This window comes from Gallinula chloropus (assembly GCF_964237585.1).
Source record: "Gallinula chloropus genome assembly, chromosome: 1".
Lineage (NCBI taxonomy): Eukaryota > Metazoa > Chordata > Aves > Gruiformes > Rallidae > Gallinula > Gallinula chloropus.
The window spans coordinates 208,323,454-208,349,307 of record NC_140085.1 but is presented as its reverse complement, the minus strand read 5'-3'; positions in this window follow the sequence as shown (position 1 = coordinate 208,349,307).

The following is a 25,854-nucleotide window of genomic DNA, read 5'->3' as shown; positions in this document are numbered from 1 at the left end:
AATGAGGCAGCAAAGTGGTCAATACTTGATGTGCAATACTTAAAAATTTTCTCAGAGCATTAAAATATGTAAACAAGAATAAAAAAAATCCCCATCTAATTGAAAAGAGGGTGAATTCATCAATACTATAAAGAATACACTTTCCACTGGGGAATTCTACTCTAGCAATATAAATTCATCGCAAAACGTTTGCGGTGAGGACTGGAATATAGAAAAAACAGATATTTTGTGTTATTATAGTGGCACACTCACCTTGCCAAAGCTTGGGCAACTTCAGCTTTTCCATTAGAAGTTGCTGTTTTCACAGATTTTTTATAACTTGGACATCAGAATTGGCTTCTAGTTACAACTTGGTAAATAAAAGCTCAGCCCAAGACCCACTTATAATGCCAAAGTTTAAAAAAATATTAGTTTGGACACCTTTAGTTGAAGAGCAAGAAAATAAAATCTTTCTGGTCTCATACAATTTAAAAATGCCTTTGGTTTACAAAGGCAATTTGTTAAGCAATTAGTCCAATTGCTCTAATCCCCTTCGGGGTATTAAAAAGTGAGTGGTTGAGACACTAGACATGAAAACGACTTTGCCATATGCAGTGACTACTTTTCATAAAAATTATTAATCCAATCTTTTAATCTGCTTTGCACATACATACAGTGGAACTGTTCACCTGCTTATGCCAGCAAGAGCCAGTTCAACTTGTGGTGCAGACTTAAATGTGCTCTCTGCTCCTCCAGGAGTCTGCAAAGTGGTTGGAAACTCTCCAGTGGGCACTCTGTGGTCTCCCATGCAAACGTGTGTGTTTTCCATGGCTCCCAGCATGTCCCTCAGCAGTGCCCTGGGGAGCCTGCTACTTCCATGCATGCCAGGGGGGATAACAATTCTGTTTCTGTTTTCTAAATGTAAGGTTTGACTTTCAATTTGTTCATAGGAAGGCGTCACTCCCCTGCCAAAAAAAAATCAAACCAAAACACCCCAAAACAACAACAGCAACAACAAAAGTCCCACAGAAAAAAAGTTCCCAAAGAAAAAAAACCAAAATACCAGAATATCGGTGTGCTAAAATGTCCCATGCTGTAATCCATCAGTATCCTGAGCTAAGAAAGTGCAATTTCTTCTATAGCTTTTTGCTCTTTTCTCTGGCTTCTGTGTTCACCTGAACTTTGGATAGAACCATTTTTCCTACAGCATATCACTGAAGCTGGTCCTTTCCTTCCCCCATGGAATTAAAAGCACTGAGTACTTCCCTGGGGCCCTAGGCATTACAGGGAGTGCTGGGCAGCAAACTCCCATGGCCAGCAGCTCAACCTGCTGCCAGAGCCCCCATCCCCATTGCCACTTCCATAGCAAACTGATCCACACCTGCCAAATGGCCATTTATCACAACCTTTTCCTTCTGATTCACCTAGCACATTATTCCCTTATTCATTTTCTTCTGCCTTGAACACTTATTTATTGCTCCCAAGGTTCTGCCCAGGTGCTTCCCCACAAAAATATCGATATGTGCACCTCATTCTGTATGCACAGTAAATCCAATGCTTCTGGGAAGCACCAAATGCTTCCCTTACTGTCTGCAGATACTCAGTAAGTTCAACACCCCAGGACAAGTCCAACTGGCTGTACATGTACAAATCTATATTGCAGAGTATGTGCTGTAGATCTGGTGCTTTTTGGAAGCACTGCCAATAGTATGCAAGTGCTGTGTCATTGATACATGCATGTACAGTAAGTCCATCCAGCTTTTTCTGGAAACTGCACAGCTCTAATGAACGTCTCACAACCGTGTGGTAGAATTTCTCTCCCCTTCAGAGGGATCTGAAGTTTCTAGGTATGCAGAAACAGCTATGTGTTTCTTGCAATACATGGAGAAACCTATTTAAACCACAGAATATTCTCAAAATCTGGCTGTGAACGACAGCTGAGTGGAAAAGAAGCATTTGAGACCCAGCATAGAGAGTAGCCCTGAATCTGCACAGCTCTGCATAACTCCAGTCTTCAGATCTGAGTTCTTTTCATCTTCCAGGTGCTGCCAACAGTACAGCCATGACGTCCTACTCAAACCTCTGCTTTTATCTGCAGCACGGCCCTAAATCCAACAGGACTTGGAGGCAGAATTGCCCCGCTGTTTCTGGAAAGTGAATGCACTGAGAGATACTGAAAGGTTTCCAGTTTCCAAAGCAAGATTTTATTAGAATACAAACTCATAAACTAGAACAAGGCATCTCTTTAAATTGAGTTAGTTCAGACTACTGGGTGAAGTAGTCTGTATGAAATCTCCTCCCCGCCCATTGCAGACTTCCCTATACTCCTGCTCTCTAGTCCTGCAATTCTTAGTGGCTTTCTGGGTTTAAACAACCAATGGCACCTTCTCTGCCTCTCAGATAAAACCTCCATTGTTCCAACACCTTTCAGGTTTGGCTTGGCTCTGTTGGAAGCAACTTCCTTAATCCCCTCAGGAGCCTCCTGCTTCATGTGTCAGCCTCCTGGCTTGCTTCACCTGCTTCCCCCACTTCTTCACCCCACCCACTGTCAGCAAGGTTTTCCTCCCACACACAATTACTTTTGGGAGGAGGTGTGGAATTTCCCGGTTCCTCAGAAGGGTGATGGCTGGTGCAGCAAACAGAACAACATAAGCTCTCGCCCATCCGTTGCTGTGCCCCCATAAGAAACAGAAAAGCTCTGAGCAAACACTACCACTCTGCCACCAGCCCTTGCATCTTCCCCACTCTCATGTACGACCGTGCCGCACGCCCTGAGACATACCTTCCTGTTCCTGTTTATCATGTGAAAACCCTCCTCAGTAAAAGACCCCTTGAAAATGCTCTTTCTCAAGGAAACCCATCAGAGGGATTATAGGGGGAAAAATTTGCTTTTGAGGTAGTGATTAGGCTGGTGGGTAAAATCAGGACTGTTTCTGATTCACCGAATTCTGCCATTCTGAGATGATCCACAGAAACTCAGTGTAGCCTCAGCTGAACAGAAATATTTAGGAATTTGTCAAGTAATATTGCAAATGCCAAAAACACAGGTCAAAGCAAATGAAAGTTGGTGGCACAGGGAAAAAATAAACCCTGGTATCCAGATGTGTTTAATTTGTTTATTCTGCTTGTTCTAGGGTTATGTTCTCACTTCCTTGAAACATCAAAAACTATGAGAGCTAAAGGAGTAGCAATACCGTCTGCAATGAGCCACAGAACCTGGAAGTGCAGGCAGGATACCATGATGGTTCTCACTGTTCAGTGCAATCAGAGCAGAAAAAACCCTATGTTTTTGGCACTTAGTATAACCACCAGAGTTAGGGTACACCTCACTTGTTTGTAGCCATTGGAAACCTGGATGAATGACATGGCCTGGTTTATGATTCCTCTACATCTGAACAGCCATGGTGTCACAGATGGGATAGATAAGAGGGATGCACTTCACTCTTAAGGGAGAGTCAATAATATGTTTATTGATATAAAACAAAAGGGTGTAATGGTGTTTGGTAATAAACACGACAGTGATTAAGATTTGATGGTAAGGTTATCTTGATTAGTTAGTGCATAGAGAACAGGGTGAGATGACTCTAACAGGGAGACCCTCTCGTTGAGTCATGAGGTTCAGAAGGAATCCCTTTGCTTTCTAAACTCCTCAGAGAGGAGCCCAGGTGCGGCTGGATTCAGTCTTAGTCCCAGACTTGGTCAACGGTTTATGTCTAAAGGATTATATATACAATCAATCCTTTCTATTTCTTAGCTAAGATCACAAATGTTAGTGCACTTATTCCCAGCTCACTTACTGGGGATCAGTTGTGTCAAGGAGTAACCTCGAGGAGTAACCTTGAAAGGCCTCTTTCAAGAGGAGATCAAGGAGCTCAAGGGGAGATCCTGACGTGCAGCCCGCTGTCGTCTCAGGAGAGCTCAAAGGGCTCTTGGACTGCTCACTATTTATGGAGTAAGATAATTGGCTCATAGTCATATTTACATACCACCCGTATATGCCAGTGGACACTGACTAGTGTCCGGGTGGGCACATTAGCACAGATAACCCTTGGCTATTGTGTTATCTGTCTTCCTGAACTCACTGTGAGACGGATGAAGAAATCACAATCAACACCATTGGTTATCATTAAATCCATATTTACAGGAAAAAGTCAGGAAAACATGAGGGCAATGGGGGAAGCATACTGTCACACATGGTCATACACATTGGTCACAGAAAATGATCCTTAGATTGGACATGATCTGACTGCAATTTTGTGAGCTGGCTCACACCCAAAGTGTGTTCTCCGCAGCTCAACCCCTCTCCATTGTGCTCTTTGTAGCCCAGAAGAGCTCAGACTTCCTGGAATTCAGCTGACAAGTAGCAAGAAAATAAACAGTCAAGAAGAGGAGCATAAGGTGAGGAAAAGAACAGCAGACAAGTAGGCTTGCTGAAAGGATTATTTTTTTAAAAGCATTGCATTAATTTCAGTGCAGGCACCACAGTGCTGAGGATGAAATAGGGATATGATTTAGAAGCTGGGCTAAAAGCTCTGGGAAATTACAAACTGAAAAAACAGGTTTTTAATACAAACAGCATTATTTCAAGGTCTTCGGCACCATCATTTCAGTCTTAGACCCACTCAAACAGGAGAGAAGAAAGAGGCATCCATCTGTGTGATACTGAAGTCAGTTCAGGCCACTCAAGTTACTTAGTATGCAATATCTTATTCTATAAATATAATTTACGCTGGCAAATGATTACATAAGATCTAAGCTGTGCAACTGATCATTTTTTTCTTTACTTTTTTTCATTTTGAGTGTCCTGCTGGTAGATTGGAGGTACACATCTTCACTATTTCCTCTTGTCTTTCTGACATTTCTTTACAAACTAATGCACACATCTGAAAAAGACAGGTTTTGTTTTGATTTCAGAAAGTGCTGAAAATCCCAAGTCTTTGTTTTGTTCTTCAAAATGTAGTGCATTACTCAATCCTCTGCTCCCCAGTGATTCTGAAGAAATGTCCTTTCCTTTCATGTGTGAGCTAGGTGATGCATTGTAGCCAGAGGAAGGCAAAAAAAAAAAAAGATCTAGAGAATGTTGAAATACAGACAAAAAATTGGGCAAGTAATGTATGTTTTCCAGTCTGAAAAAGACTCACTTCAAGGGTGATAGCTGAGATGCCCTGATACCAGTTTTCCTCTCAGCCAAAAAGTATGTTAAATCTATTGGGCAGCTGATAAAAAGTCAATTTTATGGGTGTCTGTTAAAATTGTTCATATGGTAAAACTGGTACAGTGCTATGTATTGGCCTTTGCTTCAATAAAATAACTACTCAATTAAAGTTAATCACATTCGATTGGCTTGCAAATCCTGGTAGCTTTCCTATATGCAATGCCACTGCCAAACTTTTTCTGGGTCTGCAAAGACAGGTGGAACAAAAGCAGTGGATGAACAGGAAAACCATTAGGCTACAAGATAAAACAGAACAGTCTGAAAGATCAGAGGATATAGTCACATTGTTTTGAGGGCAACTGAACTACTATTAAGTGGTGGAAAAGCACAGGTGGCAGAACAGCTAGGTGCATTTCCTAGGGATGGTTTCCTGTGGGTAGCTGGAGGAATGCTCTTACCTAAGCAAACCACTGCAGAAATGAACTGCTGCACAGTGTGCAGTTACCTGCACTGCACCTATTCAAATCCACCTTCAGAAAGAACTCCTTCCAGGTTTTGATTGTGGGCTATACTAAGAGCCTCTCACCAGGAAAATATCCTACACCAGAGCTGTGGGTCCTCCTTAGTAGTGACAGATGTGTGGTTTTCTGCTGCCTGCCTATCTGTCGTCTTCTCCTTAATCTGAAGAATGTGCCAACATGGAGTTTAGGAGTAGTTTGTCAGTCTGGAGAAATGATCCCAGGGGCTATGAGCACTAGGAGCAAAGTCCTCTTCTGGGATCAAGCCAGTGTTTGAGTCACTACCCTTGTTTGTCCTCCTTACTTAAAGCCACTGTCAAAGTTTCCATCTCTTTTCACAGAGATGTGGCCAGCTTTTTGGAAAGGGATGGGCAGAGACAGTACAAGTTGCTCGTAGCCTTTTGCTTCTTCATGCTTCAAAAAGATCTCAGAGATGTTAAAACTTTATAAACACAGAAGAGAAAAGGACTAGGAGGAGAGCCAAGAGGAAGATTTTGTCCCACTCGAGACAGTGTTTTGCTAACATGGATAGAACCTGTTAGAAAGCTGCCAGCAGGTAGTTGTGTTATCACAAACCATTTTGTTATGTTAACACGCACAAAGGACCCAAAAATAGAGAAGTGCCTAACACCTGAAATCACATTTGATGTTGCGGGGACCTGGAGGTTTTTAAAGTCCCCATAGTCTGGCTCAAGAAAATCTGTCCTTCAGAAGCAAAGGGTTTCCTCTAAACACTTATTTTTAGAAGAATCAGAAGCAGCCATTTCCTTTTCATCTTCCTTTGAGCTTTTCTTTATTTTTATGTTGAAATAAACTTTGGATCTTTCTCTCTTGTGAGAGTATGGCTATCTCACATGACCACTGTCTGTTTCATCAAATCTTCAAATTCTCCATTTTGTTTATATTCTGCAAAACCAGAGACTGTTTCTACATTGAGTGCCCTGAGGGACTCTGTATAATCCAATGTACCTCACAGCTGCAAACATTTAGGTTACCAACATCTACCCACTGAAAAAAGCAGAAATTTTATTTCAAGGTTAAGGCATAATATTCTGTCCCTGGCAGAAATCTAAAGGCATTGCAAAATATAAGAATTGCATAGGAAAAAAGAGTGGACAGGCTCCCAGCCCTCCTGCAGTCAGTGCTGGAAGTGCCAGGCACGTGGCTGGGGTCACAAATATTTCTTTCAGAGGCTTTCATTCCCAGCTTCCATCTGCTGAAGGTATGCGAGAGAAAATGCCAGTCAAAGATCTTTGGTTCAGAACTCATCTTGCTTAATTTACCCACTTAAAAGATCGGCAGTTAGTTTAACCTAAGTAATCAATGGTTCTTAGGAAAAGAAAAGATGAATCCAGAGCTGCAATTCCCTCTCTGCTGATGGATCTGACTCAAGGAGCTCACAGCTGTTGCCTAACACTAAGTGGCCAAAGTTATGTGAGATGAATCCTACCCTAAGACATTTTCTTTCAGAGTCCTAATGTGTGTATTAATTCTTTCTACTTAAATTCATCAGAGCAAATTAAGATCATAGTCCTACAGTAAACTCAAATAAATGAATTCCTCTGGCCACAAAGTCCATCTGACTTCCCTAGGGTTCTGGATTGGTATCTGGAGGCTTTTGCTATGTTTGGCCTCCTGTCCCCATCTTAAGACCTTTTGATAGAGGGATCTTCTTTATTTATAAGCTTCCAGGCTTTCCTGTCGTATCCTTAGCACCATCCCCTTGACAGCAGTTTAGAATAGTGTTGGGTTTAATATTATTACTATAAAAGGGAACAGTATAAAAAGCTGCATCTGTCATTTACTAGAGTAAAGCTAAAATTTGTTGGACGGACCTGGAATTTTTCCCTTGTTGCAAAGCAACATTTTCATTTAAAAAGTGATAGAGCTCAACTAATCCCAGCAATAAAACGGTTGCTGTTGAATGCCATGGTAGCTTTTGAAACAAGAAAACTTCTTTCTGTGTTCACTGCAAATGATTAAGAGACTGTCAAGTTTAAAAAGTTGTTGGCTCTGCTTAACACTTGCTAAGTACAGTATAGACTGTTTTATTCATTTATACTCCCTCACTTGTCTCCTTCATGTGTCTTATATAATAATTTCCAAAGTCAGAAACAAAAAAAAAAGAAAAAAGAAAAAAGAAAAAGGCACCAGCTTAGATAAAATGGCACAAGATTAAAAACCCTTAGTAGCCGTAGAACCTGGCGAGAAAGAACAAAGTTTTTAAAATCATCATATTTTATAGCATTAGAATGCCACACATAAAATATAGATTTTGCTGCTGATTATATTGTTATGAATTCCATTGTTCCCATGCCTTTGGCCTTCAGGACTTTATTACTTATGTAATTCCAAGATCTGACACAGCTAGAGTGAAATGCATCTGATGTCAATGAATGGCATCAGATGAAAAAAAGTGGATTTTTAGTAGAAAAAATATAATTTTAATTTTACTGCAAGTCCATTGATTAGTGACAGATGTTACCATTCCCATTTAATTTTTCTTGATTCATTTTCCAAATAAAAACGTAGATAGACGTCAAAGTATTTGAAGTCATCCAGATAAAGGGTTCATTTAAACAAGTTGTCTTTATTCTTTTTCTTTTTTCTTTATTTTGCAGATTTTCCGTATTAAGGGAAACTTGATTCAGAATGGTACACACAGTATTACCTGTATATGTTAAAGGTCTCAAACCATACAACATATGATTATTGATCAAGGGCTAGGAAAGCATGGGGCTGTGGAAAGTGAACAGGGTAATTCAGTAGGAAGTATTCACTCCAAGGACATTGAGCTGCTGGAGCATGTCCAAAGAAAGCCAATTAAGTTGGTGAAGGGTCTAGAGCACAAGCTTTATGAGGAGTGGCTGAGGGAACTGTGGTTGTTAAATCTGAAGAAAAGGAGACTGAGGGAAGACCTCTTCTTGAAAGGAAGTTGTGGCCAAGTTGGGTTCAGTCTCTTCTCCAAGGTAACAAGTGATAAGACAAGAGTAAACAGCCTCAAGTTGTGCCAGTGGATGTTTAGGATGGGTATTAGGAAAAATTTCTTCACAGAAAGGGTTGTCAAGAACTGCAACAGGCATCCCAGGGAAGTGGTTGAGTCACCATCCCCAGAGGGATTTCAAAGATGTGTAGTCGTGGTGCTTAGGGACATGATTTAGTGGTAGAGTTGGCAGTGCTAGGCTTATGGTTGGACTTGATGTTCTGAAAGTTCTTTTCCAGCCTAAACAATGCTATGATTCCATATTGAGTGTTGTCATGAAACTCCAGCATGGTACCATGTCAAACTGACCTTTCATGACTACCATGAGTTCAGAGATACAGATATGAACATATTAACAGTTATTATTCAAAAGAAAAGTATGTCTAAATACCAACAAAGTGTCAATTTAATTATGTAATACTTGACTGGGTTTTTTCCTTCACCCTGCAATACGAGCACATGCCTTAAGTTTTTTGAATAAAGGGCTGATAAAGAACCAGAATGTGTCCCTCGCTTTTACAGCCCTCTTGTAGCCCTCTTTGTCCCTCTAGGGGACAAATCTCTGTGCTACAAATATCCAAATAATAAGCTGTAACACTTTCTAGGAAGAAATATAAAAAATGTTTGTTACCATCTACATCCTGTTTATTTTAAAGTATTAGCATTATTTTTTAATTATAAACTCTAGTGCTTCATTTTCTTGTTTATCCTACGTGCTATTTTTATAGGAAATATATATTAACATACTTTTCATTATAAAGGAGCACAATTGGAGCACCAAAAGGGTTTCTTTTGTTTCCTCTCTAAAAGTGTAGCATCCTATGTACCTGAATGTTAGAGATGCAATGTCGTAGTAGCATGAGACAGAGATAAAAAAAAAATCTCTTTTTAATTAATTTAAATGAACAAAATGCTTTAAATAAGCAAGTTAATTCCTTCTGATCCTTGGAAATCTAGCAACTTTTTGCTGTGGTCCACAGGCAGATGCCTGGCATACCTCAGGCACTTGAGGCACTCTGAAAGAGACTGACCCAAGCCTGGAGTAAGATAACTGGATATAGGTACTCAACACAGGTGTGCAAACTGCCAGCCTGGAAATGGTCATCCCTCACCATTAACTTTGCTGACAAGTTTATATTGTCCATGGTATACCCAATTTCCAGTCCATTATTTCCTTTATTAGTGCTTGCCATTGAAACACAACTTTCACTGATGTGTGTGGTTTGGATTCAAGAGTAAATCTGCTCATAAAGGCAGAGCACAGCCCCAGAGATCCAGTAGCTGTGACACAGCCTCTACAGCCCTCTAAGCTCTGTGGGGCCTCTCTGTGGGGCAGGGACAGGCTGGGTGACCGCACAGCTCCAAGGCTTGTGATTTGTAGCCTGACTCCTGCAGAGGATAAGGAGCTGCTGCATGGCCAGGCATACCTCAGCCACTGCTGCAGCAACCCACATGGGAGATAGGAGCCTTCAGAACAAATTGTGCAAGTATACAGATTACTACTCCATTTCAAGATATTTTCACTCTTTGATGGTGAACCCTGTTAACTCTGAGCTCTTCTATCCATTTCTCGCTGGAGCAGCCTGGCCAAGTAATGAGTGGGCTGGCACTGCTTCAAGGGATGCCAGGTTTGGACCCACACAGACTTCAGTGAAATGGTGCAATTCCATGACTGCTGCTTATCAAGAGCAATATTTTACTCTGTATAGTCTTGCTGTCCACCCGAATCACATTTATTAGGATACACTGAGATTTCTCAAAATGCAGCCTCAGATCCTGGTTACACTCCTGTTCTAAATAACTTTTTCAAGCTGTCCTGTGGATTTTGTGTTCCTGGGTTTCCTTTGATGTGGTACACTGTAATTTGTACTACACTGCCTGCCTTTTTTAAATACAAGGCTTAATCATGTTTCATTCTCAGAGTCTTGATTTAGTTATGGATCAAAAAATTGGGTGCAGATTTTATTTTATTTTTTGGATTTGCTTCTAAAGATGTATCCATATTATGCAGTGGGTGAACTTTGTGTCATTACATAAAATATTACTATGTACAAATAAAACTCTGTGTTTGGAAAAGACATTTCTATTTGGAACAATCTCTACAGAAATGTATTTTGCTGCTCTGCTAAAACACCAACAGCTGAGGAGCATGACAGATCACTTGGCATTCTTAGACTTGACTTTGCCCCGTACAACATATTTCTGTCACTGAAAAATACAGTGTTACACCTTCAAAACCCTTATAATTGTAATTAAGAAAGTCAGCCTTCTCAGTGTGTCCCCATGGTGAATGCAAATAAATTAACTATTGCAGGATTTAGTCTTAATGCAAGGAGAGGGAGAATTTGGGCAGGGAGGCAGTGGGAGTTGGGGAAGGAGGAAAAGGAGCTTGACATTTCTTGACTCCTGGGAAAGCTTGGTAGAAACACATAGTGGAAAAAAAATGTTTCTGTGCTATCTGACTACAGCACGTGTCTGCTGGAGCCCAGAACTGCTCTGGGGAGGTGCACCTTGGGTACAAGCTAAGCTTGTTCCTAAGCCCTCCTCAGGGAATTCCTCCTAAAGGTATTCAGGGAAAAGTGTCCATTTTTACCCATGACAGGGCACAGCCTCACTCCTGTGCAGAGGATTGGTAGGGAAGGAGAGGGAGCCTTTATTCTGCTGCCCACCAGGGCCCTGCCCTCCAGTGAAAGAAAGTGATAAAATGACCCTGCCTAAGCATGTTGGCACCCAAGCATATTTCTAGCCTGGGAAATGTTTTTTTTCCTCAGTTCCTGTTGTAGTCCTTGTTCTGGGAACAGTTCGGTCTCACAACTGCTCCCAGAAGCACTATGCATGACACTGCCCCAGCCTCAGCCCTCTGCCTTTTACAGTCCCTCAGTACTATGCCTTTCTGGGGTCATAGGACTTCACAGTCCTTCAGCACTATGTCCCTTATGACTTTCCATCTTCAGACACTTCAGATTGTCTTCCAATACCCTTCTGTCATGTTCCAGAGCATGAAACACTTGCCCTCATGCTCCTGGTGTTAAAGAAGCACTGAACTGCAGCACAACCTTCATAATATTGCAGGCATGTTGAAGTAGATAATTATATTTCAGTACCATGGGGACATCATACTGGACACAGAGAAGACCTAAGGGTATGGCCTATGTAGTTCAGCTCTGGGGCACCCAGCATAAGAAAGACATGGAGTAGTTGGACCAAGTCCAGAGGAGGGCCACAAAGATGATCAGGAAGCTAGAGCAGCTCTTCTATGAAGACATGCTAAGAGAGTTGGGCTTGTTCAGCCTTCAGAGAAGAGAAGGCTCAAGAAAAACCTTGAAACTGTCTTCCAGTGCCTGAAGGATGCCTACAGGAAAGATGGAGAGGGAGTGTTTACAAGGGCATAGAGTGATAGGACAAGGAGGGGGTGGCCTTAAGCTGAAAGAGGGACAATTTAGATTAGATATTAGGTGGAAATTCTTCCCTGTGAGGATAGTGATGCACTGGCACAGCTTGCCACAAGAAGCTGTGGCTGCCCCCTCCCTGGCAGTGTTCAAAGCCAGGTTGGGTGAGGCTTTGGGCAACCTGGTGTAGTGTAGAGTGTGGCTGCCCAGGGCAAGGGCTTGGAACTAGATGCTTTCCGAGATCCCTTCCAACCCAAACAAGTCGGGGATTTTATGATTCTATGGGACCAGTTTTAATGAATTTCCATGCTACTTGCATTGTGCCTGCCTACCTGAACATCTAAACACTCATCTCATTGAGGTCACCTGGGCCACACACATTATCCCAAATGCTCAGCTTCTGTGAGCAGCCTTACATAGCAGGCTTGCTGATAGAATGCCTACCATAACCCCAAAGCAATGAATTCACTGCAAGACATCATCCACACCCTGATGATCATAGCATTGTTGTGGTCTCTGTATCACGGCTAACAGCTAAAGCAATCATGCAGGAAGAGAGAGATTGGGATCAAAAATCCTCCTTGGCTTGGGGGTTTCAAGCTAGTCTTCCAAAAGGAGTGACAAATTACAGAATAGGGTACCTTCCACCTCCCCTTCCCCTTATTAGGTAGTAATTTGGTGAAAAAATAATAGAATAGCAGACCCTAGGGTTGCTTGTCTGCATGAATGCCAGCTACATTACAGTGTCATGCTCCCTCACAATTGGTCTTCTAGCAATATGAATATTGAGGGTGCTTAGGCATCAAATCTTAGGAAGAGGACTTCTCATTTGGCAAACTCACATGAACTTCCAGGGAATGAGGAGGGGGAGTGAGGTCTGGACTGATGTACCTAATAGCCAGAAATCTGGAATTTCAGGCTCTTAAAAGCCTTTTGAATTATCACATTCTATAGCCTTAGGGAAGTAAGGAAGGCACAGTCCCTGTATTTCCTTCCCTGAATGTAAAGATTCCATTCATGCATTTCTCTGGTAAGAAATACAGCAGGCAGGAGGAGGGAGAGGAGAACATCTGTGACCCTGGCTGCTATTTCAGTGTAACATGGAGCCAAAGCACAGCTTGGCCCCAAATTAATCCATGGGCTTCTTTTTTTTGTTGTTGTTCTTAAGTGAATAATTGCACTAAAGCATGGCTTTTCCTGTGGGTGCAAAAGAAGCCCAAATTCAGCTGAGGTGTTTGCTTGCACATTTTTCCTGCTGTCATTCTAAGAAAAGCAAAGGTAGTCTGTGAGATAGATAGAGATTCAGTTAATAAAGCTGTGCATGAGTTGCTCACTAATGGATATAACACTGAATTCACAGGCATCCTCAGTTGCTAATGGAACCTGAAAGTTGTCAGGAAGATGTTGCAGTTCCATTTGGCGTGACGCACACCCTCCTCGTGCTGACAGCTCTGCAAAGTTACATTTTTAAAAACATATTTTCCTAATGCATTTTTTGGCTAACCCAGTTGTCCCCATTACCTCTGAAATGCTTTAGTCTAATTCACATTAACTGGCTTACTGAGATACCAACAATATTTTTTTTTTTAATCCAGGATCAGTTGACCAGACTTAGAGAACCGCTGGTATTTAAAGAAAGTTCAAGCCCTTTCCTGACTGCTGTAGGGCTCTGAGTTTCTCATTTATCTGGCTCATTAAGACCAGTCCATCATCTATGCACATAGTAGGCAAATAGCTTTGATATTTCCCAAAATGACCTCTTTTATTTCCTCCTGCTAAAATTGATGGCAATGGTAGAGAGCAAGAGGCAGTGGCTCCTCAGCTGGAAACCAAGGACACACAGGCAGTGCTCAGTCTTTCTCAGAAATCGTTTCCATGGTGTGAACATTTCAAATGAATAGACCATAGAAGTTAAATATACTTGAAGATGAAGTGCTGACTCTCTTACAGTAGATGACCAGGGTTAACCCCATCTCAGCAGTCATTTCTACAGACTCAACCAAAGGAGCATTTCTGGGGTCTCACAAACTTTGTGGCAGATGTAGGAAAGGATTTCAAAACAACACAAAGCCACAGATTAATCTACAATTATAAGGATACAGAAGAACATGCATATAGGTTGCATGGGGATGAAGCTCTGAAATGAGATGTGTGAGAGATGGTTCATACACACAGTCCCTTTACAGTGTGGAAAAAGTTTCTGTCAAAGCTCTTCAGAGAAATGTTGACAGAACACTCAGAATATTCCATCACAATATCCAGCACTGCCCCAACCAATATCTTTGTGATTTATTTTCCTGGAATTAATTTTAATATCCTCTATTTCTCCAAGAAGTTCTGATAGAAAAGGTCTAATGCTGTTGAAACTGCATTTTAAATTTAATTTTTTATTCCTTTCATTTTGGTTGCTTCATGTCACAACCAAAGCATTTCACAAAAAAAAGTCTCAGAACATCATTAACTATTTGGAGAGTGATCAATATTTTTCACAAAGTCAAAATTTGATATTTCAAAATCCTTTGTAAAAAGCTGTAGGTCCTTCCTTTCTATGAGGGCTCTGCATTTCCCATCAAGCAGGTTAGCAATGTAAATGATCCAGCATTGGAAAGACCCGACAAAATTAATCTATCTCTGATTACATTCAGACAGTATCTCTAACATTTTCTTATGTATTATTATTTTCTTATGTATTATTTTGTGATAATTTGGCCAGCACAAAATTAAGTTATTTATGTGTCACAGTAGTGGATTTTGCCATTGAATTAATTAATTGGCTGATTGTTTTTCTCAGGGAACTCTCTTCATGCTTCTCTGAAAGACTGTAGCACAAGGCTCTCTGAATGTGTCTTTTTCTGGCCTCCTATAATATCTTTCTGCTAACGTAGATCTAGAGACTTCAGTGGACATGTCCCTCATGTACACCATCTAGAGACTAAAGCAAATCATGTTTCTTATTCCCAATAATAGAGTATACCTGTCTATAACCCAGTTGTTTCAGATTGACAGACAACTGCTGAATTCCCTGACTGATGATAAATGCCAACAAAATGCAAGTTTAAAAGATGTTAAAAAAGAGCAATTTTAAAAATAAATTACCTTCAAACCTTTTAATTCAAGTACCTTATTTCATCTATTCACCACTATGTTTACTGCATAATAATCATGGTAATGTACAAAACTATCTGTCATTTGGGAATTCAGGTTTCTAGTGAATACATTAAAATTAAAATATTAAGTTATGCAGTGCCTTCCTACACATCAATGAATTCAGGAAACCTTACAGCTTCAGAACATAAAAGATTAATATCTCAAATAATTTTGTAGAGCAATTTGCAAAACCAAATTAAAGACCAAACAATGACTGTTCAGTGTTATCCAGCTCTGCTTCACATGAGTTTCCCTGTCCTCTCCTGCCTTACACTGCAGATGCCAGCCTGCCACCATATTCAAATCCCTCATATGTGCAAGGAAGTCAAGACAAGCACCACATACCAGTAAGAATGTGACCACAAATTTGCCTCCATAAACACAAACACTTTCACTATTGTATTTCCAAATCTTCCAGAAAAAAACTACACTGTGGTGGGGTATGTCATAGAAAGTCTAGGGTAGGGTTTTATGCTTTGGCTGAACTAGTGCTGTCTATTGAATATTAGCTTTACTCTGGTGTTTTGGTTTTTGCCCCAACTGTCAGCCAAGATCCCACACAGCCTCACACTCATTCCACTTGGTTGGGATGGGGAGAGAGAATTGGAAGAGACAATTGTCATAGAATCATAGAATCACAGAATCATAGAATGGTTTGGGTTGGAAGGGACCTCGAAGATCATCTAGTTCCAACCCTCCTTCCATGGGCAGGGACACCCTCCACTAGACAAGGTTGCCCAAAGCCTCATTCAACCTGGCCCTAAATACTTCCAGGTATGAAGCTTCCACAACCTCTCTGGGCAACCTGTGCCATTCTTTCACCACCCTCATAGTAAAGAGTTTCTTCCTAATGTCTAATCTAAACCTACCTTCTTTCAGCTTCAGCTTGGAGCCGTTACCCCTTGTCCTATCACTACATTCCCTGATGAGCAGTCCCTCTTCCACTTTCCTGTAGGACCTCTTTAAGTATTGGTAGGCCCTAAGTTGGTCTCCCTGGAGGCTTCTCGTCTCCAGGCTAAACAAGCCCAACTCTCTCAGCCTGTCTTCACAGCAGAGGTGCTCCAGCTCCCTGATCATCTTCGTGGCACTCCTCTGGACTTGCTTCAACAGCTCCATGTCTTCCCTGTTGTGGTGGTTTAGCCCTGGCTGGAGGCCAGACAACCACCAAATTCAGTCTATTACTCCCCTTTGCAGCTGGACAGGGGATAAAATATATATTGAGAGGCTTACGAGTCAAGGTAAGGAAAGGGAGAAAATCATCCTGTCATCAACAACATGGGCAAAACAGACTCAACACAGAGTGAAGGAAAGAAAACTATCTAATTTATTAAACTACACTACAGAAACAGTGAAACTGGAGTCAGGAGCTCGACCAAATCTTAAAACAATGAGACCAGATCTTAAAGTACTTTCCCCTCCCCCCACTCCCTTCTTAGCAGAAGGCTTTTTAGAAGGGTTTTTGCTCCCTTCTTCCCTCCCATTGCAGAACGGGGCATCCAGGGACTGGGGAAATGTCTCTCAGTCACAGTCCTCCCCCCAGAAAACCTGTTCCTCTGTTGCTCATCTCTGTGTCTCTGTTTCTCTCCATGGGCTGCAAGTGCTGGCAGAGGCTTGCTCTGACGTAGGGTCACAGCGTTTTCTTTATGTCTCCACCTGCTCCATCCAGCGTGGAGCCTCTCCATGGGCTACAGATGGGGACCCCAGAGATGGATGGAGTTCTCCAGGTGGGTTCTCACGAGAGCAGAGTAGAGGGGTAAAATCACCTCCCTCAACCTGCTGGCTATGCTATTCTTGATGCAGCCCAGGTTACAGCTGGCCTTCTGGGCTGCTAGCGCACACTGCCAGCTCATGTTGAGCTTGTCATCAGTAGCTATCCCCCGCTTTCCTGTTCTTCTTCCCCAGTATTACATGCTGAGCATGACATCATACGGTATGGAACATTTCTTTGGTCACTTGAAGTCAGCTGTCCCCCCTCCCAACTTCTGCACCTGCAGACAACTCATTGGTGGGGTGGGGTGAGAAGCAGGAAAGGCCTTGGCTGTGTAAATGCTGATCAGCAATAACGAAATATCTTGTATTACCACTGTTTTCGGCACAAGTCCAAAACACAGCTCTGGACTACATATTATGAAGAAGATTAACTCTATCCCAGTCAAAACCAAAACTTCTGATAACTTGTGCATAGCAATTGGGCTGTAGGTTATCCCACAGACACCTTTCTTCTTCCAGAATGCGTATAGTCATTTACTGGATGCTGCATTTTCTACCAGCATTGTACACGAATTTAGTAACTACTGAATGCACCAAGGTCACAACTCTGGAAAATTGCTAATAAAAAAAGAACTGTACTAAAAAGGATGTTTATGACCTCAGCATGTTGCTCTCTAGAGGTTTTCAGGTTGACATTTCTTTTATTGCAGTGGTGGGCTTTGGGCAGTCATCATTATTTTTTCAAACCATTCAATCCATACAAAGCTTTGAACCACTAGACAGGCAGACAAGGGTCTTCTCCATAGTACACTTTTTGAGGGTCTGAACAGGTAGATCATGAATCCTGACATGTTCAAAGTACTGCAAATGCCTGCAGCCTTGAGACCCCCTTCGACTTCAATGGGAATGTTGGACAAATGCCTCATTCTTCATGAATGATAATATGGTGGGTGCAATAAGGCAACAGCAACCCCTCCATCCTGCTTGCTTTCCCCATCCATCTCTATTCTCCTTTGCATATGATGCATCTTTCACCCATTCTTTCCCCCAGTTTTATCTTTCCCCTAGTTTTACCTATCACTTCACTTTATTTTAAAAATAATTTCTGATGTTCATACTCACTTGTTATTCTTATATCCTCTTCTCTAATTACTCATCTCTCAAATTAACTGTCACTTATTTGTGATTTCTTCCACTGCAGATTTTATGCTGCTTTTTTCCAGATGTAGAGTTATGATGGGGTGTACTTACCCTCTGAAAGAGCTCCTCCAAGACAGCAGCTTGATGACCTGATGTGGTTTTCTTTATTTACTCTCTCTCCCCTTGTAGACTTTCTTTGGGTTTAAATAAACTGTTCTGGCCAGAGTAACTGTGCAGCTCAAAGAGAATAGATTAAGAGGGAAGACATAGCCCTCCTGTCCCTGGTTAGCTGCATTGAAAAAAAGATCCAAACATGAATTAGCAAAAGAAGAAAAAAAATAAGTTGATCATATTTGTGTTTTTCCTATGCAAAGTATAATTCACTTTCTGAGTCTCAAGGTTCAAGGCAATTTTCATATTTCCATAATGACCATGACTGTTCTGAGAATAAACCAACAACCTGTAAATGCAAAAGTTTCCTTCGTTGCAAAGTTATACAGTGCCAAGGAAATCTTAACCACCGTGGAAGTCCTCAGTTACTCCTCTCAGCAAAGTAAGGGAGCAGAAACCCTTCTCCACAGCTGGCTTCATTGTTTGTCTCTGTGCTGCCAATTTTGACTGTTATGGGGACTCAAACCATGAAACAGTCTCCCCAAACTCTTTCCTCCTAGGCTGGTTTTAGTTTTAATGTTTAAGCACACACCTTACCATTTTACACTTGTTTTTCATGTAATTTCAAGTTTTGTTTCCAGCTCTAAATTACTCCTTTCTCCCACCAGGAAAGAACAATTTACACTGGTGGTGGCACCACTGCACAGCCATGCTTGGCCCCTCTGGAGTTTGTCCTGGCAGGAACAGTAAGAAAGGACCCTTTTGATGCCAGACTAGTAGCATGGCATGGCAGCTCCAGCAGCAGGTTCTGAGCAGACCTGTCCCTCTCTTCCCTTGGTTCAGCAAGACCTACTGACCCCCACAGACCCACACATCACAGAAAGAAGTTCAGTACGTGGCCCACAGAGTTGTCTCCTGAGGCAAAGGGTGGTGACCAAGAACATTTGAAAAAAAAAATTGAACATAGAAAACATCTGTGTCTCTCTTCTGTCCAGGTTTATTTTTCCAATACTTCACATACCACAAATAGTTCAACATGACTCCTCCATTAGAACAGAAGAAAAGAAAAATAAAAACATGCAATATTTTATTAAAAAGAATATTTTTATTGACGTGACAAATTTGATCGAATAGTCTGTATCCACCGCACCTCCCATCCCCTTTCTTCACCTTATCTTTCTGTTTCAATCTTTTTTTAGAAGCACTTTGCTGTCCTGTTGGGCTGCTCAGCCTGTCAGCCTCTTACTGCTTCTGGGATGTTTGGCTGCCCTCGGAGCATCATATGACTTCAGTTAGCTTGGGGGGCTCCAGCTGTGCTCTTAAATGTCATGGACAGAGGTAACAAAAGGGGACAGGGTTAAGAGAATCAAATACATTATTAGACATTTCTTTTAAATCCTCTTGCAGAAGATGTAAATCACATGCTTGGCAGGCAGATTTGGGGATGTCACATGGGGGTTTGTTTGGTTTTTCGTTGATTATATCCCCAAACATTTGCTATTTCTTACATTTTTTTCCCTTGTTTGTCTTACTCATTCCTCATTTATTTCTATTTAAGTCCAAGGGGTCAGAACCTAGGATAAAATTTTGACAGTTCCTGCAGCTGATACAAGAGCTTTTCTCATCCAAGCTATTTGGGAATCTATTTGGGTTTGCTCACCATTGAAATATATCCTAGCTCTTTTCTCTGTCAGCCCATAAAGTACAGCTCCTTGCCCCTGATTGACAGAAACCACAACTCAGGGCAAGTTGCCAGCCTGCAAAGCACTGCAGCATGCAATTAACTCAAAATACATTCAAATATCCAACAGAACCTGAAGTCAGACTGACTAAATTAATCTGAACTCAAGTTCATTAATTAACCTATGAACAAAGAGATCAAGGTATCCTAAAGACATTTCTAACTGGTTTACCTGGGGGAGTGAAATGAGGGCCCACCATCTCATAAGTTGAAGAGTACTTAGAAAGTACATATAACTTCCTCAGGACTATTTGCTCTTGTAGAGTTGGTTCCCTCTGACTAGGGTTTGAAAATTCACCCAATTTTCAAAGACAATAGTCAGAGGAAGTTGCTGAGATCTAGGGACTGATCAACAAGTAAATTTTACCAAGATTAAACACTCAAAGAAAAAAATTAAGGTCTTGTGCCCCTCTGCTCCTCCTCCCAGGGCTCCTCCAGAACTGCCACTGGCACCTGGGAAGAAATACAACCACCTGACTCCTTTCTTGCAAAAAGTTCCCCTTCCCAATCAAAAGCCAAGGAAGAAGAAAAAGAAGGGGTATTTTCTGTACATTTTACCTCAGGCTGGAAGAGATGTTGTGGGTGCTTTGTAGGGAGAAGCTCACAGTGCTTTGGAGACATCAACTATCTAACTCATCTTCCCTTGACCTGAGCACAAGGACCTCCACTGTCCCCAATCAGTGCTACCATCACAGCAGGGAGGACAAGATGTTCATCTGCTCATCTAGGACTAAATGACCACAAGAGGTCGATCCCAGCCTTGGCCATTTTGTGAACATTGGTCATGGGTCTGAAGCCTTTTCCATTGCCTGGGACACTGCAGCAGGCTGACAGCCACTGGCTGAGGGGGGTATCGCTATGCTGGTGCCCCACAGAAGACCCAGACCTCCTATGCTGTGTCATGGAAAGCATTGGTTTTCATACACTAGGCACCCTTCAGGAAAAAAATTTCAACTCTGGCGAGAAAAGTTGAAATATTTTCAAGAAAAGCTCAATTTCTTTCTTTTTGAAACTCTGAACTTCTTCAAAAATGAAAAGCTAAAATGAAGGTGAAGAAAAAAATTTCATGAGGATTTACTTAGACAAGTTTGCCGTAAAAAGATTTGGCATTTGCCATCTGGCTCAAATTATGCTTCAATCACATTGTTCTGGAATGGTAAAGGTACAGAGAAAAAATACTTAAGTATCTTTTTGCAAGTTTATGGACAGATGAAAAAATGTTTAGGTTTTAATAGAGAAATTGATACATAGCAGTGCTGATGGAAAATTTTATATCATCTGTGTGTGTCATTGCTGAAATTTTTGGCTAATAATTGTGTTATTCTTTAAATACAAATCAATTACAATGGTCTGGGTTATAGCTTATCTGGGAGTACATCATACATTCAACCACACATTCAACCACAGTCAATAACTATGTGTGGTTTAGCTCAGCTTCTAAGGTTAGGTTCCTGGGTGATTGATAGACTCTGTTGCTTCTTTCGACATTTCTGGACATGATTTTGCTACAGTAACTGTGTAAAGTGGACATTCATATTTTAACATTATGTTTATATTTTATTTAATATCTGTGGTTTTCAGGGTGAGAGGGGAAGGATGGAGGATTGTACATGCACACACACAATCCTGGCATCATCCAACCCATATTTATTTGAATACAACTAACCAGGTTATGATCTCACTGCAGCCACAGAGATGTTTACCATTGATTTCAAAAGAGTAGAACAGGACACTTCATATACTGCAGCTCACAAATGGCTGCAGACACTGTCTTGCTACAGTGGCCTCTCAAAGAGCACTGCTGAAAATATTCTTAATTTTTGCAAGTAGATTGTCCAGCTTTCGGCAAACTCACAGAGAGCAATTCCACACCACAAAAGGGAACATGCTAGCTGTCACTATTGTATTATCTTTATTCATAGCTGTTGTTTGATATATACATAATGAAATTAGAAAGACAGCACATGTGTTCACCACCTGAGCAGATGAAAACATCATTGTGAAAGGGTAAGATGTTAAAATATGTTCTTCTGCATTTCCAAGGTGCAGTCCTGCATCTGTTAAATATTTACTTTTCTAAAACTAACTTAGGAGACATTTTAGTTTCTGAGACCAGGTAAGGGTTTCTATGAACAGGAGACTGAAAAATAGATGAGCTTTTTTCTAAGAAAATAAGATCTGAAATCTTGGGGAAAGGAACAGCACTCCTTTTAACAGTTGTTTATAAAATCGATCTGATTTCATAAGCTCAAGGGATCTTTGCTAAAGTGCAAAAAGAGAAACCTGAAAAACAAGCAAGAATATAAAGCAACATCTGAAATACTGAATGCTATGTTGTATTAGCATTTACTGTCTCTTTCTCCCCCTGCATTTCTGTGTCTTTTTCCATACCACTTCCGTGTTATGAGATGAACCAAAGAGGAGAGAGCAACAAAGTATAGGAAAAAATCCAATTAATTGGTTTCCTTCTCATGTGACCTCAAAAAGGAATTTGCTCTCCCCTATTTCTCCAGCATCAGACACAACAAACCAAAACTTGCATCTGCAAATGCCTGATGGCAGAAGGGAAACGGGATGAAAGAGCTGCTGGGGTGTGTTCCCAGGCTCAGCAACACGGCTGCACTAGCTGGGGACAATTGTTATTATTTCTTTGATGCCAGTAGAGTTATGGAGTTCACACCAGCAGAGCATCTGGCCAAGTGTATTTAAATCTGTTAATACAGCTGTTTTAGTGCAATCCCACTAGCATTGGTGCAAACAGGATTTATGCAACTAGTAGAGTTTGTTTACTCACACAATAAATATGTCGTCTCCATACACACACAAATAAGCACAGGGAAGGATGGGAGGTGGTGTAACCCCAATACCCCTTTCAGTGACAGGAACACCAACCCAGCAGCTCAGCATTGCCCTGAGGGACCTTCAGCCCCACTGGCCAGGGGGCACCCTGGAGTGGATCTCTGGAGCATCTTCTGGACTGAGACCAATCACTGGCTGTAAAGCTATGAGATTCATTATGAGATGTAGGCAAAGACATTTTGGGGCTGTAGATGATTTATTATGGGATTTTAGGGAGGGGGGGGGGGGAACAAAAGCAAGTGGAGGATGAAAGTAGTTTTAGGGAAGACCAAGCTTGAGAAAATAGGGATAAGTGTATAAAAAAACTGCTGTTGTGTTAGTAATTTGCTGGTCAGTATGCTCTTCTAGCCATGCCCTGTGCCTGACCAACATAGTCCAACCTATCTTCTTATTCCCAGGGTAAAGAACTATTTCTTCTATGTATACGTGTGTGTGTATGGGGGTCTGAGTGCAGCCACAAGGATGTGAACACAGGTCCATGGTGCAGCACCTGATGCAACAACCAGTGTGCACATGAACACCTGTGGATGTTAGTGAAGATCAAGTTTCATGAGTTGTTGAATAAGTGAGGTGGCCTGGAAGCCACAGGGATATGTGTATGGGAGTGAGGAACTTGGAGGTGGCTACTGGGGTAACCAGGAGGTCACAAGCATCTCCCAAAGAGGCTGTGGGCTCTGGTGGTTTGTTGAAGTGTGTGTATTGGTGTGTGCAAGGAGCTCTGTATAAGCAGTGGGTCTGTGCCCCTAGGGGCTCATAGGCCCAGGTGCCAGCTCCTGGGAAGACTGGGATCCCAGGACAGCTACTGGGCACAGTGAGTGTCTGATCCTAGCTGATGGAGGGATCCACACTGTGCAGATATATATATACATAAATATTCCCTCTAACGCATCTCCATCCTTCTAAGTAAAGAGGAGAGCAGGATGAGGCCAGTGGTGCTGTTTTTGTGAGTGCTCTGTGTGTCTGTGATCTGTGTTGCCACCCCTGTATATACATATGTATGTGATGTGTATGTGCACTCTGTGTCCATGTGCCTACCAGGAATACAGGTTCAGCCTCCTGAAAGGTTGGACCATGGGCATGGAGCTGAGGTGGACTCACCCTTATCATCAGACTACAGGATTGAGCAACTCCCTTGCAGTATTTATTTAAAAAAACCAAACCAAACCAAACCAAAACAAAACACCTAACCAAACCAATCTAAACCAACCAAAAAAAACCCAAACCAAACAAAAAAACCCACCACACAGAGTAAAATGTATTATTGTAACATGATTTAAACTGGTCACTGCATGACCATCCTCACTGGAAATATTCACTGTAGGCAAGACCCAACATGGCCTGCGCTCATGAAGAAGTCTTTTACATTACCCATGTCCAGGAAAGCCAAACTGAGAGAATCCTGTATCATGAGAATGACCTCAGACATAGTTAATGTCTTGGGAGTGATTTAAAATCTTCATCTGAAAGGAGATAAGTGCAATGTCCATCTGTACTATGGCTGCATGATAGACAAAGGAGGCAAGACTTTCTGTTTGAGTTGCAGATACTTTAGAAGTGGGGATCAATTTATTTTTTGCATACACTGTCTGCTGTGAAAATATCAACCATGTTTGGCCAACTTCTGTACAGGATTTCCAAGTGGGACCTAAATGTTCTTACTTCTAGATGAGTTGTAGGTTAGAATTAAAAGAAAACCAGCTGAAAGTGGAGTAATTTACTTCAGGAATTCATTCTCTTCTTTAATGGTTATAATAATATCATTTAAATTCATTCCTCCCTTGCCCAACAATTGTGTGGAAGTGTGAAGATTTTGCTGTTCCTTAGCCTGAAGTTAGTTTCATGTGGGTCTGTAAAGAAGCCCACTCAAAGCAATTTTAGAGGTTGTCCTTGTGGTCTCTCCAAACTTCCCACTGTCTCAGCAGTTATGCGAGAAAGCCTTGCACTGCCTAACCCAGGCATCAGTCTCCCCTCCTCTCTGTGCTACTGAGAGCCATGGCTCATCTCACACACTGCTATGCTTAAAAGAGGTATCACTTTGTGCACCACTGATTGCAGCACTCTCTGGGCATCCTTTGTCATCTCTCTGGTCTATTTCTGGAAGAGCACTATACATCTTTGTAAAACAGGGAACATTATGAAGCCTGGCACTTGCAGCAAGCTGCATTTTGTAAAATGAGGGACCAGTGAGTGTTACCTTCTTTTTCTGAGTGCAAGTGGAATGATCCAGGATGCTGATATAGTACCTTCTAAATATCTATCCATGTTCTGTGGTGTATCAGGAAATAGGCAGGTGCTTATGTACAAAGAAGAGTCCAAGAGGTAGAGCAGGAGCTTCACCCACATTTTGAAGATCAGTTGTCTTTGACTATTTCTTATCAAAAGAAACACTTTCCCAGTCAATCCTTGAGATCTAAGACACTGCTGCCGTTAGTCAGATATGTTAAAAGACATCCATATCCTGTGCCTCTGTGCAGCCACCAAGAATGGCTTTGTGAAAGGCCACCAGCTCTACACTCCCCCTATTCCAGGCTCTGTCTGTCAAACTCTCTTTAGAATGGGGCAAATGATAAATCATTCTGAAGTAAGTGGAGGTGAGGTGAGCATCAGACTTTTCACACAGAAAGCATAAGAGTCAGGGAATTAAACTTGTCAAAGGGTAAACACATAACAAGTCACGTTCCTAAGATCTTATGAGGCTCAAGTGGGTCAGGACATCTTCACCTATAGGAGAGAAAGGCACAGGAATGTATAATCTGTAAATCATAGTATGTCTTCTGCATGTAACTAGACTTCCAAAGCTGCCTGGTCCTATCACGCCCATCAGAAGAAATACAGAGCTGCAGGACTGTGCATGAGTTTCTGAGACTGCCTGTGTTGAGTATGGACGTCTCTGTTGGTGGTGTGTTAAGAATTTAGCTCTCATTCAATCCATGTTGTTGAGTTTATGAAGACAAAGAAATGCCTTCACTTTTCCCCAATCGTAGCATTTTGCTGAATGAATGTTAAAAAAAGCTGGATTAAAACATTATCACTGACAAATTCAACAGACCTTTTGTAAATAAATTCCAAATAACACCACAAAAACATTTATTTTTGAAAACTAGATTATTTATTATTGTTTT